Genomic DNA, 16,817 nt, shown 5'->3' with positions numbered 1-16,817 from the left:
ATAGAGGACCAATTGAAAAACAACAATGATACATGGGAAAAGTTTTTAGTCAGGAATAATTTTCAAGAGGTAACTGAAGCTTCCGCTAGCAACTCTCCTAGAGTCCCAAAAAGAAGTAGAAGAATGAAAAAGGATGTTGTAGCCCAAGATCCTCCCATTATAGAAACTCAGGAGACTACTCAGGAAGAAGGAGTAGAGAGAGAGAAAACTAAGAAACAGAAAAAGGAAAAAGGGAAAGCAGTTGTCCAAGAATCATATTCATCCCCTGAACCTTCAATAGAAGAGGACTATCAAACCTTGGCTAATAGACTAGTAGAACTCCAAGCTACTACCCTCTCAAAGAAGAAACAAAAAGAAAAACAAAGCAGTCAACAAAAGAGTACTAGTGTACAAGTGAGAAGAAGCAGTAGAATTATAGAAAAGAACAGTGTGACTAAAGAAAAGCAGTCACATTTCATTGATTTGGGCACACCTAAAAAGACTCCAATCCAGCTAGATATTGAGCCAAGTCCTCCACGAGAAGAAAGTCCCTTCCAGCAAGGAAGAGAAATCAGTCTTCAAGAATTTGAATTTAGGCCAAGACAAACACCTGACATTGACCCTGACCAGCAGGAGGCATATAATTATTTGGAGACCTTGGAGCAATCTGTTGCCAGTCCAAGCACAATATTGCCTCTTGAGGAACAAGTCCACTCTCTAAAACAAGAGGTATTTGAGCTAGAAGTCCTGAACCGGCATATTAGACAGGAGAATGAAGCATTGAAAGAACAAAGCAAGGTGGACAAGATTGTCCATGACAACACCATGCTTCACCTTGGGCTCTGGCAGAAGAAGAACAAGAAACTAAAGAGAAAATGCAAGAAATTGAGCAGGGCCTTGATCAATTTGAAATTCAAGTGTTTAGTCAAAAAACCAAAGACAATTTTGGCAACAAGGAGAAAGAGGAGAAGGTTGGATGCTCTGGCAGAAGAATCTGAGCACATGGACTGAAAAACACTGACAAAGTTTTGGTTGCATAAGGACATGCAACATCCTCACAGTGGGGGTATGTTGAGCCTCAGACCTGCAGTCCTTTTCACATCCTCTCAGCCTCCTTTTCCGTTCATTTCCTTCCTTTATCATTCATTTCCTTCATCAATTTTCTTAAATCATTGTATTATAGGACTTTTACATGGTTTATTAATTATGCTAATGACTGTGTTGTTGGATTAGAATTTTGGTTCAAAACCTGCAGTTTCCGCAGCTGATCCCAGTTTCCGCAGCTGTTTTCTTAAACGGCATGATCCAGGTGTCCTCCGGTCAGAAGGGCCACAGGGGTAAGTGCGTGGCACCATCGACATGGTGTGTGTCCTTCCAGCTCAGCCATAACAGTCGTAAACACCCATGGTCAACGAGGGGGCAACTTCAGTCAAACGAAGGTAATTGACGGTGGCACGGCTCTGCGTGTTCGGTTTAAAGCACGTGAAGCAGAGCTGGCCTCTTCCTCAGCCACGCAGATGATGGGGAACACGAATCCAACCATAGATTTAATACCCACCTCGACCATTGCCTAAATCCGTGGACTGTGCTAGATTACGTGTTCTTCACACAGCTGTTAGAATAGCGTAGTTTGTGATTAAGTTAGTTTGTTTTTTCTGCTATAAATAAAGCGTATTTGAACACTGATTAGCTAGCTGCTGTTATGTAATATTGAACCCCACTGTAACTTTTACTTTTGCTACGTAATATATGAGAAGATTGTTCTCCATTTGAGCGTTTAAGTGATCTTTTGAGCTGGCTGGAGTAGGCAGAGGGCCCCTGTTTACTTAAGGCCTATACAGTGTTTTTCATTTCATATATTTCTTCTTATCAGCTTTTGTATAATAGTTCTACATAATGCTTTTGCTTACTATGTTTTGATCATGTACAATAGCTGTATATAACTTTGAATTCTGTCCATTTATATTTCAGCACTTTTCCATGACTGATCAGTGTGTTTTTGCAGATTGCTTAGGTGCCCGGGACAGTTTCTTTTCTTTCTTTTTCACAGCTAGTGATACTTGTGATCATATTGTCTAATGGTGCTAACCTTCTTTGTTTGCAGCCTTTATTTCTTTGTTATCATTTCTTTAAGTTGCATAATTGTTTACTAATCAAGTTGTTTACTTGTTGATGGTCTCTTCTTTATAATTCAATATCTTTATCGAAGACCAAAATATCACTAACATAGCTTGGTTATTTTGTTTAAGACTCACATTGCTAATTCACTCATAACTCTTTCTTATATGATCAATCCATCTAAAGGCAGAAAGGTTAAGGGAAATTTAAGTACTGTGATTTATCACTGAGATTGTACATTGCTTGAGATTTCATTGAAGAATTAAAGTAGTTGCTCTTGTATTTAAGTTAATGTAGATGTCATTTTCAACTTCATTTTCTTGCAGCAACATAGACACTGGGCCAAGGTCATTAGTCTTTTATTTGATGCTTTCTTTTTTCCTTTAAGAGTAATTTCATTTCAGTTGTTGTTCAAAGCTTTCTTGTAGATTACTTTTTGAGATTTAAGAAATCATCTAGAACTCATCACAATCACACACACCTCACTCACTTTATTTCATTTCCATCACATCACTATAGGAGAAATAGACTTGAAAACAAACTTAAAAAGTTAAAAACGACAAAAACTTAAGAAATAGTTGCCTAAGTACATACAGTACACATCACTTCATCAGCTTACGAGCCCCGGGTTGACATTTAAAAGTTGCAATTTAGACTTCACTAAATTGACCAAACAAGAACCCCAGCTGCACAAGGCCAAACTGGTTCAGCGCAACCTCAACACAGGGGTTTTGACATTCAGCGCAGGTAGCCTTCACAGGACCTGCGCTGAAATGCAGAATCTCTTCACAGCTGTCGCGCTGAAGGAGAAACGAGAGTTTCTCATTGGGTTCTGGGTCACAGATTGCTATTTAATCTACTGTTTCAGGCCAAATAAAAGCAAAAAGCAAGGTACAATCAAAAGCGATGCTTTGAGGGAGTACTAAGATCTACCACAAAGGATCATCAAATAATTTGTGAGTCCATTGTTCAGATCATAGACAAGTCCAGTGATTGGATCAAAGCAGCAACTGTCTACTTTGCATCCGGGAATAGCAGATGCAGTTCGATTGTTGTTGCCAAGTCTATGAAACAAACAATGATAGAAACAAAAATAAAATGAATAATCAGATCTGCCCAGCAGAGTCACCAATTTGTTGTGAGGAAAGATGCCTATGCAGGATGATCCTATCCTCCTAAGGTGTGACAGTGCCTTAACAACAAACAGAGACAACTATTCTAGTATTCTTCCTTTATGAATTAAGGATGAAGAGAGAGATGGATGGACTAACTGGTGTCTTCCGTTTGTCCCTCGATCCGACTTCTCTTCTCTTGGAGAGTTCCCAGCTACTTGCCTTCTCGCTCGCCCAACTTCAAGAGGTTTCTGCAAGATCACAAGAAGAGAACAATACACAAGACATGGATTCATATTCATAACTAGTCTAGGATTAGAAATAAACTAAACATACTAATGCAATCATACATCAAAAATACATCAGTATATAGGAGAAACCAAGATAGCTTTATTGATGAATAACAAGGTTCAGGAAGAGATACAACCCAGAGGGCTCCAATCCAGCATCTCCTTCCCCGCAAATGGAATTCCTATCTTCACCCCCTTTAAAGCATTAAGCACCCAATGATTCCAATCTCAAACCAACAACAATTCTTTGCAATAACAAACTTCCATCCCCTAGATCTCATGGAGGAGAGATCCATATATAGATGTTTGGATAGAGGATGAGTCAGCTTGAGATCTGACTAGTGTCCTCTTCGTCTGTCAGTTCTTGATTCCACTTGGAGGTTCTTGCTTCCACTTGGAGATTTGGAACCTCTTACTCATCACCAGTCGAATTCCCTGAGGCAAGTGTCATTTTGGAAGCTTCCTGGGTTCTGACACCTTTAGAAATGAACTTGCCACATGTCCATTCTCGCTCAGCGCGGGTAGCCAGTGTTACCTTTGACATTCAACGCAGGTAGCCAGTGTTACCTTTGACATTCAGCGCAGGTAGCCAGTGTTACCTTTGAAATTCAGTGCAGGTAGCCAGTGTTGGCTTTGACATTCAGCGCAAACAGCTAGTGGAGCCACTGCAATGATCCTGAATTGACTTGTTTTTGAGCAGTTTCTGGTGGAGAACTTCTGTGAATTGTTGTGGTTTGTTAGCCTTGTTCCTCTAGGGGTAGGAACAACATGTTTAGGGACTTTGGATCCCTTAGATTATGGACATTTCATGCTTAATGCTGCAAGGCACAAAAATGTCTATAACAAAGATATGACGAGAAGATACATCGATACCTCATGGCGAGGAAAGTGAAGATGAAGCCTTGACTCAAGATGAACACGTATGGGCTATGCTGCAAGAAGAGAAAAATGAAAACCTCTGTTACCAAGTTATTTCGTGTTTTAATTGTAAGCCTAGCTGAGGTTGAGACCAACAGGTGTATGTGAGAATCCGCTATGTTCGGAATGGTGTTAAAGACTTGGTTCCATGCGCGATCAAGGCTCTAGGGTTTAGCAAAGAGTGTGGAATAGGATAACAAGCACCCATGGAAGCACAGGGAGGAGCGAGCTCCACTCCCTCCTACAATAACGTGGCTGCAAGAAGGGGAAGAGAAGGGAATAATAACAAGCCTCCGCAACTATTGGAGGTCATGACAAAAAACATAGAAAATAAGAAGGTGGAAGGCAGAAAAACCCATGTAGAACAATGGACCCATGAAGAGAACCGACAGGAGGAGAAAGCGGAAGACAGAGGCCAGAATACAGGGAACAAAACCAAGATGGGGCCCTGTAAACCTGAGACCATAACTAAACCACGAGTTATTTTAAATGATTCGGCTTTGCAAGAGCACAGGGATCACATGGAAAACTATGCCATCATATGCAAATTTATGGGTATCTAGCTGTTAAAGAAAACATTGTACACTTAGATAAAATACAACTGGAAATCAAAGGGGGAGTTAAATATACATCTTGGATCCAAGGGTTTTTTTACAGCGGTATTCACGAACATGGAGGAAAAAGACAACATTTTTGAAGGAGGACCATACTCCTTTGCAACTGCTCGACTCTATATGCGTCCATGGACGATGAACTTTGTGCCAGAATGAGAAACCTTCACTTCGGTACTAGTATGGATTAGACTCTACTCCTTACCTTTAGATTACTAGATGTCAGAATCTTTAAAAGCTATAGGCAATAAATTAGGTGATTTCTTAAAGATTTCAGAGGCAACTCTACAAGGAAAATATACCTCCTATGCTCGGATCTGTGTCGAGATGGACCTATCAGGATCCCTTCTAGATGAGGTCATTCTAGAAGTCTATGACGAGGAATGGGTTCAAACACTTGACTATGAACATATCCCATTTAGATGTCACAAATGTCATGAACATGGGAACCTGTCTAGAGACTGTCCTCTTAATAGAAGGGAGGAATATCTAAACACCAGTAAAAGGAAAGATCATACAGGTTTCACCAAATTTGGAGGAAAAGGAAAGGGAGGGGGAAGGAAGACACAAAATAACCATACTAAGAAGGATAACAAAACAAGAGAGCACAACAGTTTTGAGATCCCGAGAGAAGAAAATGTAGATGGAGGCGATCAAAAGAGGACAAAGAATCAGACAAGAAAGGGGAAAGGAAAAGAAGCCAACATGGAGTTCACTTAGGAATAGAATGAACACACGACGGACCCTTTGAGTAACACGGAAATAGGAAAATACCATGATATGGCTCAAAGTGAAAGTGGCACAAAGGACCAAGACTTATAGCAGATCCTGAAAAGAGAGAACCTAGAGCTGGAAAAGTTTCTTAAAGAAGGAGGAAACCTAGGAGTAAGCTCCATAAGTGAGGAGGATGTTGACAAGATACAACAGCTATTCCTTAACAAGTCACATCAAACAGCTGCAGGAGTCAAAAGAGGACATGACAACTAGGAAAATAAAGGGACTTCCATAATAGGATTAATAATAGGAAAATTAACAAAAAACCCAGGAAAGAAGAGGGGAAGAAAAAGATAGAAAGGACCACTACTAGAGTGTGGGAAATTCATTATTGACTTAGGAAGGATGAAATACCTTTCCAATTACTCCTTTAAATCCCCGCCTCAATGAAAATCACAACTTAGAACAATAGAGGACTAGGGAGTAGGAGAAAATAGAGGAATCTAGGTAACAGAGTCAAAGCGGAAAAACCTGATATAGTATTCATACAAGAAACAAAATGCTCAATGGGGAAGATCAGAGAAAAACATAGAAAATGGTTAAATAGATATGAATACCTTGAAGTTAAAAAAAAAAAATCTGCTGGTGGCATTCTCACTCTATGGGATCCACAGAAATATGGTGTGATTGATGCAGAGGCTTCCAGACATCACCTCTCTTTGATTTTCCAACCTGTGGGTGATAGGCAATGTTAAATGATCACCAATTTCTATGGTCCTCAGCCAATGGAGGAAAAAATTTGACTCCTCACCACTCTGGAGGATATGAAGAAAAGATATACAGCTCTACCCTGGATTCTAGGAGGTGATTTTGACATCACAAAATCACTCACGGAGAAGAAAGGAGGTACTAGAAACCTTTGTAGGGATTTAGTTGCCTTCTAGAACTTCATCACCAATATGAAATTGGTTGACATGGAAACCAAGAATGGAATATTCACTTGGAATAAAAAAAGGGGCGGCCCTACCTAAGTAGCCTCAAAATTAGACAGATTCATTATCTCAGAGGAACTTCTTCTCATGGGAAGTAGTCTGAATGCGCTCATCCTACCTTTTGGATGTTCAGACCACTGGCCTATCCAATTGGAAGCTTCTCTATTTGGTAAACTGAGGAACTGCCCTTTCAGGTTTGAGAATGCTTGGCTCACACACTCAAATTTCCTCACAAACATTGAAAAATGGTGGAAGTAAGAGCTACGCCTTCAAGGTACAAAGATGTTCCTTCTACATAGTAGACTCAAGCACATTAAAGGTAGGCTCAATGAGTGGAATAAAAAGGAATTTGGCAATATCTTCAAAGCTAAAGGAGATGTGGAAAATAAAATAAAGGAAATAAACCAAATTCTTATCACAGAAGGCTATACAAATGAAAGGAAAGAGATGGCAGAGTCACTCCAGCATGATTGGGAAAACAGATATCTACAAGAGGAAATATTTTGGAGATAGAAATCCAGAGTACAATGGATTAAGGAAGGGGAGAGAAACACTAAATTCTTTTACAGATCCACCATATCTCATAGAAACAACAACAAAATTGTGAAACTCACAGATCAACATGGAATACAAAGAAACACTCATGAAGAGATCTAAGAGGTTCTAGTCCAACATGTTCAAAGAAATGCAGAGGAAACCACGGAAGATAGATATCAATTTAAGAAAATATTTACTGAATACATTCCTAAATTGGTTTCTAGAGATGACAATTACAATTTCAGCAGACCAGTAATAGAGGAAGAGATTGAGGAAGTCATTATAGAGATACATAATGGGAAAGCACTAGGCTCGGATGGCTTCAATGTGGACTTTTTCAAAGCTTGTTGGAGGATAGTAAAAAAAGTTATTCTGGAGGTTGTGGGAGACTCTCGGAGATTTAAGATGGTCTTGAAGGTGCTCAACGAATCTTTCATAGCCTTAATCCCAAAACATGAAAGGGCCACCTCTCCAGATAGATTTATACCTATAGCTTTATGTAATGTGGTGTATAAAATAATATCCAAAGTAATTGCCAACTATCTCAAACCGCACCTCCCTACCCTAGTGTGAGAGGAGAAAATGGGCTATGTGGAAGGAAGGCAAATTCTTAATAACATAATTTAAGCACATGAAGTGGTTCGTTCACTCAATACTAATAAACATGCAGGGATGATAATTCAGATGGACATAGCAAAGGCCTATGATAAACATAGCTAGTCGTACATAGGAGTAGTTCTAAAAGCCTATGGCTTTGATCACAATTGGATAAAGTGGGTCATGGCGCTATTTACCACTGCCAGCTGTTCAATTCTTCTTAATGGCTCTCCCTTCAAAACCTTCAAGCTTATGAGAGGACTCAAGCAAGGGGATCCTCTCTATCCTTTCCTTTTCATTCTAATGATGGAAGGGTTAGGAAGAGAAATCAGAGCTGCTAAGGAGGAAGGGAGAATTTCGGTTTTGAGACTCACTCAAGGTGGGGACACGGTGACACGTCAACAATTTGTAGATGACACTATGCTTCAAGGCACACCCACAATCAAGGAAGCCAGAGCATTTAAGCAGATTATGAGTGAGTTTTCCATGGCAGCAGGCATAGAGGTAAGTCTCACTAAATCAAGGATTTTCTTTTTCAGCACAGATATTTCAATTCAAAGAAATATTTCCAGGATTTTGGGCTTTCAAAGAGAGTCATTTCCCGCGAAGTACCTGGGAGTTCCCCTCACTGAAAAACCGTTACACAAGGAAATCTGGGAGCCTATTCTAAATAAGCTAAAAGATAATATTAGCAAATGGACAAATAAAGCCCTAAATCTAGAACGAAGGTTGATTCTGAGTAAGGCTATCATCCAAAGTATCCATGTCTATATGCTATCAGCCATTCCGGCACCAACTCGTGTAATTACTAATATAAGAAGTATTCAAAGAGACTTTCTCTGGGGGAAAGGTGAAGAAAAGAATAAATGGGCCCTAGTGGCATGGGACAGGGTATGCAAACCAAAATCCCATGGTGGCTTGGGTCTTCATGACCCAGGAATTCTTAACAGAGTGCTAGGAGCCAAAATCTAATGGAAATGGCTAAAGGAAATTCAAGCCCCGTGGGAAAAACTATGGAAGCAAAAGTATGCATGAGATTGGCAAGAGAAGAACCTCATAAGAATGACAAGACAAGTAAAAGGTTCTTCAATTTGGAATAGAGCTTGGGAGAACAGGGCCCTAGTCCAAAATCATAGTTTCTGGGAGATTAGAAATGGAAATTTTGCTTGGTTTTGGGAGGACAATTGGTAGCAGGAGGAAAATCTCCGCAGTGAAGAGTTAGCAAACATTCACATAGATACCATCAACAAAGGTTTAAGGAAGGTAAGGGACTATTAGGATCACTCGAGGAACAATGAGAAATGGAGAATATGGAAAGTTCCAGATTATAGAGAAAGCGGCATGATGCAAAGTCGAGCCATACCCCTTAACGATATTTTGGAAAAGAGGCAATCTTAACCTCAACCTTGGAAGATGAATTAAGATGGGGAAAGAATAAGATATGTCTCTTCACCCTTAAGGAGGCCAAAATGATAGACATGGGACTTAACTATACAAACACTAATAAAATTGGAAAGAACTTTGGGAGAATCCTCATTGGATGAAAGTCAAACTGTTCAAGTGGCTTGTTCTACAGGGCAAGATTTTGACATGGGATAACCTAAGGAAAAGAGGCTTTGTTGGCCCCTCAAGATGTCACCTATGTGGACAACAGGAAGAAACCACCAATCATCTCTTGAATAGATGCTCATTCACCACAATACTTTGGCACTGGGTTGGTGATGCCTTTGAGTAGACAGACATAAATGTAAATGACATCATTGATACATTGATAAATTGGAGGATTTTTTTTTCAGAGGATGAGATAACAACTTCCGCCTAGGCGCTGACCCCAGGGTTCTTAATCTAGAATGTTTGGAAGGAGTGCAATAACAAGATTTTCAAGGATAAGGCGAGCCCGGTGAGCAACATTCTAAAGCTAATCCTTAAACAACTCAAAGAGTCTGTGCATATCCTGGGAGGTGTTGATACTGGAAAACGCATAGGACAAAGAGAGGCCAGAATCCTAGAAAAGTTAGAGCTTAAGGTCCATCTCCCTCAGTGTTCTATGTGGATCAACAATAATACCTCTGCTATAAAAGCTTCCAAGCATCCCCCTTCTCATGGTTTTTTAAAATTTAACATTGATGGGGCCTTTAAAGGAAATCCGGGTGAAACAGGTTATGGAGGGGTCTTGAGGGATGAGGAAAGAAACATTTTGGTCATATTCCATAGTTATCTAGGAAAAGCAACCAACAATATGGATGAGCTCATGGTGATGGAGCTATGATTGGAAATACTACTCAAGCACAACATTCACAATGTCATCATTGAGGCTGACTCAGAATTAGTCATAAATTTGGTGAAGAGGCTTAATGCTGGTGATGCACCTGAGAAAATCTTAGGCCACTGGTGGCTTCTACAAGTCTACCAAAGAATCCCATCACACATAAGGGTGTTATGAACTCTTAGGATGGTGCATGTCCACAGGGAAGGAAACAAAATTGCAGATTGGCTTGCCAATGAAGGGTTTCGAAACAAACATATCGACTTGCGCTGCTAGTGGGAGGAGGTAACGAATGATAGGATGAAGAAAGAATCCTCATCCTGGGCCCTCAGTGACAGACAATAGTTTTAGGAAAATTCAAGAGACAAAATCTTATCTCATGACAACAATGAATAAGTTCACTTTAGATAGTCTTTCAGAGGATTTACACTATTGCTTCTCCAAGGGTGCTTTTAGAAACAAAGGCAAAAATCAAGATAGTAGTTATTTGCTCACAGGAGAAGGGATTACAGGTGAAATTCCATGTAGGAGGCCATCCCTCTGGCCTGGTTTTCCTCATACAAGATGGCGGGGGTCAAAGGAAGATATTACCGGGGTCAAAAACTGCTTGAGATATACCACCTACTCCCGACGCCCTCTGCGGTTTTCTCGGATGAAAAGCTATTCCATTCATCTTATGACACGTGTAGGGGGGAGAATAGTCTTTACCACCTTCTTTGCTAGGTAGTACACGAGTGGTTGTGAGGTCCAATTTGTTTTGTGGCCGTTGGATCCGGAGAAGACAGATCTATGGCCACCTTTTGGTGTGCATGTTAGTGGGCCTGACAGGACAAAACCACTAGTGGTTTACCACCCACATCGGGCGCTATCCAAACAAAAGTCGGTTTTTTAGAAAAGTTAGTGATTCCACTCACGAAGCAACACATGGTGGAGGTTGGGAAAAGTAAACCGCCTTCATCGCATGTTATTCTGCAGGCTTTTAAGCCTCGCAATATGGACACCAGCCGTTGGATCTAAAGCATTAGATCAATGATCACCGTTGATTGTGCTAGTTGGGGTTTTACCATGGTATTGGCCTCCACGCGGGTTCTTCTTTTATCGTTGAATCGATAGCAGTCAGATCTTTGGTGGGTTTTGTGGAGTAGACTTTGTTTCCACTTGCCCACTTTCAGTTCCACGGCAGTCCCAACTTGGTTCTTGTTTGTGTTTTGGAGGTTTTGTCAGCTCTTGGAGTTTTTTCACTCTCCTTTTGTGGGAGTCTGAACCTCTATGTTTTCACTCTCCATTTGTGGGAGTTCATTGTATCCTATGTAAAATCTGTAATTTTTTGCTAAGTGAATAGAAGGACCGTCTCTTGCTTTAGAAAAAAAAAGAGACCAACAGGCGTATGTTATTGTTCAGTACCCTTTCTCCATTAAGCGGGAGTGTTGGAATTAATGGAGAAAGCTAAAGTTAGATTACTGTTATGATGATGATAGGATTGAGACTCTATCTTAGGTCTCAAATCCTACTATCTAGGGAGTGGTTGAAACCACCATGATTGTGAGAAAGCCTATATGTACTAGGTTGTTCTCCTGATTGAATAATTGTGTATTGTGTGTAGTGCTTGGGCACTCTCCAGGTATTTCACCTCGAGAGCCATTTCATTAATAGAATATGGGTTTTTATCATGGTGTATAGTTATAATGGTAGGAAGAACCATGTATGCGAATGACATCCTACAAGATTGACGTTTGTAGCGATTAGTACCGATGCATTCCAGTGGATGGTTGCTCCTTTATATGGAAATCAACATATTCTTTTTTATGTTTGACCACAACTAGATTTTATAGATTGATATGGAGACAAGTACTCATTAAGGGGGAGTGTTGGAATATCTAATTCCTACTTGTCTCAGTTGTGATTCTTACTAAGTAAAGGAGTATGTTCCTAGTAGTTAGGATCTATTTCCTAGATTGGTGTGTGGTTGAGATAATGTCTCAACCAACAGATTGTGTGTCCAAGATAGCTTACCTATCTTGAGACAACACTTCTTGTATATATGTAATTTCATTTGATTAATAAAGCAATGTGGATTCTCATATTGTATCAGTCTAAAGAGTTGCTTGGTAGAACTGGAAAGTCCCAAGTGGCTGACAAGTTGAAACAAACTGAAGGCACCTAAGAATGGAAGCTTGATGGTGTGTGGGACGAAGGGAAATGCCATAAGAGGTGAAATCGAGGGTGAATTCTGACTTCCAGGCAGAAGAGAGATAGAAGGGATTTTAGGTCTTTTGGGTTTGGGTGAAAATGAGAGAATATGTAGCATGGACATACGAGTTTCATTTAGTAATAATGAAGGAGATGGGAAAAAGGAAGCATATTTTTTGCGAAGTGGAGAACAATCTGAAAATGAACTTTTTAAGGATGACTATTTTACAAACGATGGTGAGATAACAGAAGAACAACAATGGAGTAGAAGGGATCCACATATATTTTGCAAGCATCTTGATCATGTGGACATGATGGGCCTCAATAAAACCACTTTAAGGCTTAGATACTTAATTAATTGGCTTGTTACTTCCTTATTGCAGCTTCGATTTGCAGGAATAGATTGTGGAATCCCCCTTGTGCACATATATGGACCAAAAATTAGGTATGATCGAGGTGCAGTTGTATCTTTTAACCTATTTAACTCTAAGGGAAGACTAATCAATCCAGAACTTGTACAGAAGTTGGCAGATAAAAATAATATTTCTCTTGGCTTGGTGTTTCTTAGTCATCTCCGTTTTGCATGAAATCATACAAATCCGAAAAAGGCTTTACATTCCAATAACGTTTCTCTTTGTAATCCTATTGTGAATGGCTGGTGTGATAGCAAGACGAAGGCATCTACCCGAGTTGAGGTTGTGACAGCTTCACTTGGTTCTCTGTCCAATTTTGAAGATGTGTACAGGTTATGGGCATTTGTGGCAAAGTTTCTAAATGTTGATTTTTCTAAAGGTAGGCAGTTTCAGTCAGCTTGTCAACCAAGACAAAGTCAATAACAGGAAACCAGATTTGGATAATGTGCACTGAACCATCTTTCATAGAAATCGTCATTGTCGTGTCTCAAAGTCATGTACTAAGGTTTTTGTTAATGGCTGCAGACATGCTCATTCTGAGTGAATTAATAGGTACTTCTAGTTGGATGAACTGGAAACTACAGTCTTGTCTTTCGCACGTGACTTTCTATTAAGCACAAGCTATGAACTTTGCAAGGTAAACTATATGATAGTAATGATTGTTTCAACAAGCACTATCTCTTCTCATCCATTATTGTCATGTTTCTTTGCTTCACATTCATGAGTCCACCTTGGAATCGGTTGCTAGGAATATAGTTTCCTGCATATAATAGCCATTGTTCAATGTATTTAACTCCAAGACATGGAGGCAACATTAAACACAGACAAGTGTTAGTGTCTATGTTTTCATTGCATCTACCTTATTGGACACCAATTGAGCGAAGGTTATGTAGTGCTTCCTTGTTCCAATAATGTTTCTCTTTGTAATACTATGGTGAATGATCGGTGTGATAGCCGGATGAAGGCATATGCCCGGGTTGAAGTTGTGACGGCTTCACTTAGTTTTCAGTCCAATTTTGAAGATGTCTACAGGTAATGGGAGTTTGTGGAAAAGTTTCTAGATGTTTTTTTCTAAAGGCACGAAGTTTCAGTCAGGTTGTCAACGAGGATGAAGTCAATAACAGGAAACTACATTTGGATAATTTCCACTGAACCATCTTTTATAAAAATCGTCATTGTGGTGTCTCAAATTCATGTACTAGTGTTGTTTCTAATGGCTACAGAGATGTTCATTCAGAGTGATTAACAGGTAAATCTAGTTGGATGAAATGGAAGCTACAGTACTTCCTTTGGCATGTGACTTTCTATTGAGTACAATCTATGATCTTTGCAAGGTAAATTATATGAGAGAGTAATGCTTGTTTCAACAAGAACCATCTCTTCTCATCGTTTGTTATCTTGTTCCTCTGCTTCACGTTCATGACTCCACCTTGGAATAGGTTGCTAGGAACAAATTTTCATGCATTTAATAGCCATTTTTGAATGTACTCCTAGACTTGGAGGAAACAGAAAACAAAGGCAATGCTAGTGTCTCTATTTTCAGTGCATCTACTGTATTGGACACTAGCTGAGCGAAGGTTAAGTAGTGTTGCCTTGTTCCAATAATGTTTCTCTTTGTAATCCTGTGGTGAATGGTCAGTGTGATAGAAGGATGAAGGAATCTGCCCGAGTTGAGTTTTTGACAACTTCACTTGGTTTTCTGTCTAATTTTGAAGATGTGTACAGGTTATGGGCATTTGTGGCAAATTTTCTAGATGCTGATTTTGTTGGTAGAATGGGAGAAAAAAACAAGAAAAGAAACAGCAAAGAAACCAAGATGTGAAACTAAATCAGAAAACTGAATTGAATGGAAGTTTATTGAACAAATGATTCTCCACTCTACATTTCATGAGCATTCGATAGTTTTATATCACCAACTACCGTTACCTAACTAATTATTCAGTATACAACTGTCTATTTTACAATTTTACCTAATTCGTTGTCAAGCTAACAAACTCCACCTTGACAACAATTTTCCCATTCATCATCTTTCCTGCAAGCCAAGAGAAGCTAAACACCACCGCAGCTTCTCTACTGTAACAGGACTTGTGAATATGTCTGCACAATTTTCTCGTGTATGGACCTTTTTAAGAGCTACTTTTCCGCCATCGATCACATGTCTCAGAAAATGATACCTTACATCAATGTGCTTGGTTCTGTTGTGATAGGCAGGGTTTGTAGCCAAGTGAATAGCGCCTTGACTGTCACAAAGTACATTCACTTTCTCTTGCATCCTTCCAATATCATCAAGCAAACCGTTTAACCAGATTTCTTCTTTAATGGCATCTGAAGCAGCTATATATTCAGCTTAGGTAGTGGATAATGCAACCGTGTCTTGAAGCTTTGACATCCAACTAATTGCTCCACCTGCAAGAGTAAAGGCGTAACCTGTAGTAGATCTTCTTTTGTCCAAATCACCTGCATAGTCAGCATCTACATATCCGCAGACTGATCCTTCACTACCATTAAAGACGATGCAATGATCACTTGTGCCTCTTAGATACCGAAGCACCCATTTCACTGCTTGCCAATGTTCTTTACCTGGATTTTCCATGAACCTGCTGACAACTCCAACTGCATGTGAAATGTCAAGTCTTGTAGATACCATCGCATACATTAAGTTGCCTATAGCGTTTGCATATGGTACATGAGACATATACTGCTTTTCTTCATTAGCTCTAGGACTCAAAACCGAAGAAATATTAAAATGGGAAGCTAAAGGAACATTAACAGGTTTCACATTATTCATAGAGAACTTTTCAAGTACCTTCTCCACATACTTCTGCTGTGACAACCAAAGCTTACCATTTTTCCTGTCTCTGTGTATCTCCATGTCCAAGATATGTTTTTTTGTTCCAAGATCCTTCATATCAAACGTCCTAGAGAGTTGAGCCTTTAACATGTTGATCTCTTCCATGCTTTTCCTTGCAATAAGCATATCGTCAACATACAAAGCTAAGATAATGAATATGCCATTGAAACTTTTGAAGTACACACAATGATCATACTCACTTCTTAAAAGTTCTGGCTCACCATGAAGGAATCAAATTTCTTGTACCATTGTCTGGGAGACTGCCTCAGACCATACAATGATTTCCTGAGCTTGCAAACTAATCCATATATATCTCTTCGTTCAAATCACCATGTAGAAAAGTTGTTTTAACATCTAACTGTTCTAACTCAAGATTAAGAAATGCAGTTAGTGCCAACACAGTACGTATAGAAACAAGTTTTACAACTAGAGAAAACATCTCATGAAAGTCTATACCTTCAACTTGAGAATACCCTTTTGCTACCAGTCGCGCCTTATACTTTTCAATACTACCATCAACTTTCCGTTTCAGCTTGAAGACCCATTTACATACAACAACACTTCTCCCTTCAGGAATCTCTACAAGATCCCAGGTATTGTTTTTGGCTAAGGAGTCCATTTATTCTTCCATAGCCATTTTCCATTTCTCGCTATCTGTATCATCTACTGCTTCCTGATAACAAGAAGGTTCCCCATTTTCAGTAACCAAAGCAACAAATGAAGGAAAATCTTCATACCTTTTAGGAGTTTTCCTTTCCCTTGTAGACCTTCTCAGAGCGACTGGTTGCTGAACTGGTTCAGAAACTTGCAATGGTTCAGAAGCTTCAACGACTTCCTTTGTGTCTTCAACACCTTTGTCTCCAGAAGTCTCTCCTTCCTTTCGACTGTCACCGAAAGATCTAGCCTCAAACTGAACTCGTTGACTCGGCGATACCTGTTCCTGTTCAATTCTTTCAACATTTGATTTTAACAAAGAGGATTTATCAAATGTTACATCTCTACTAATGACTATCTTCCGCAATGTAGGATCCCACAACCTATATCCTTTCACTGCATAGTCATACCCAACAAAGACATAACATTTCGACTTTGGATCTAATTTTGAATGCTAATTTTTTAGAATAAGAGAATAAGCATCACAGCCAAATATCCTCAAATGAGAATAGTCACAAGACTTACCTGTCCAAAATTCTTCAGGAATTTTACAATCAATTGCTACTGAAGGTGAT

The sequence above is a fragment of the Pinus tabuliformis genome, chromosome 9, assembly GCF_031772625.1.
Source record: "Pinus tabuliformis cultivar Carrire ecotype Pingquan chromosome 9, CPIR1, whole genome shotgun sequence".
NCBI classification, from domain to species: domain Eukaryota; kingdom Viridiplantae; phylum Streptophyta; class Pinopsida; order Pinales; family Pinaceae; genus Pinus; species Pinus tabuliformis.
Note: the sequence above shows the minus strand (reverse complement) of the source record.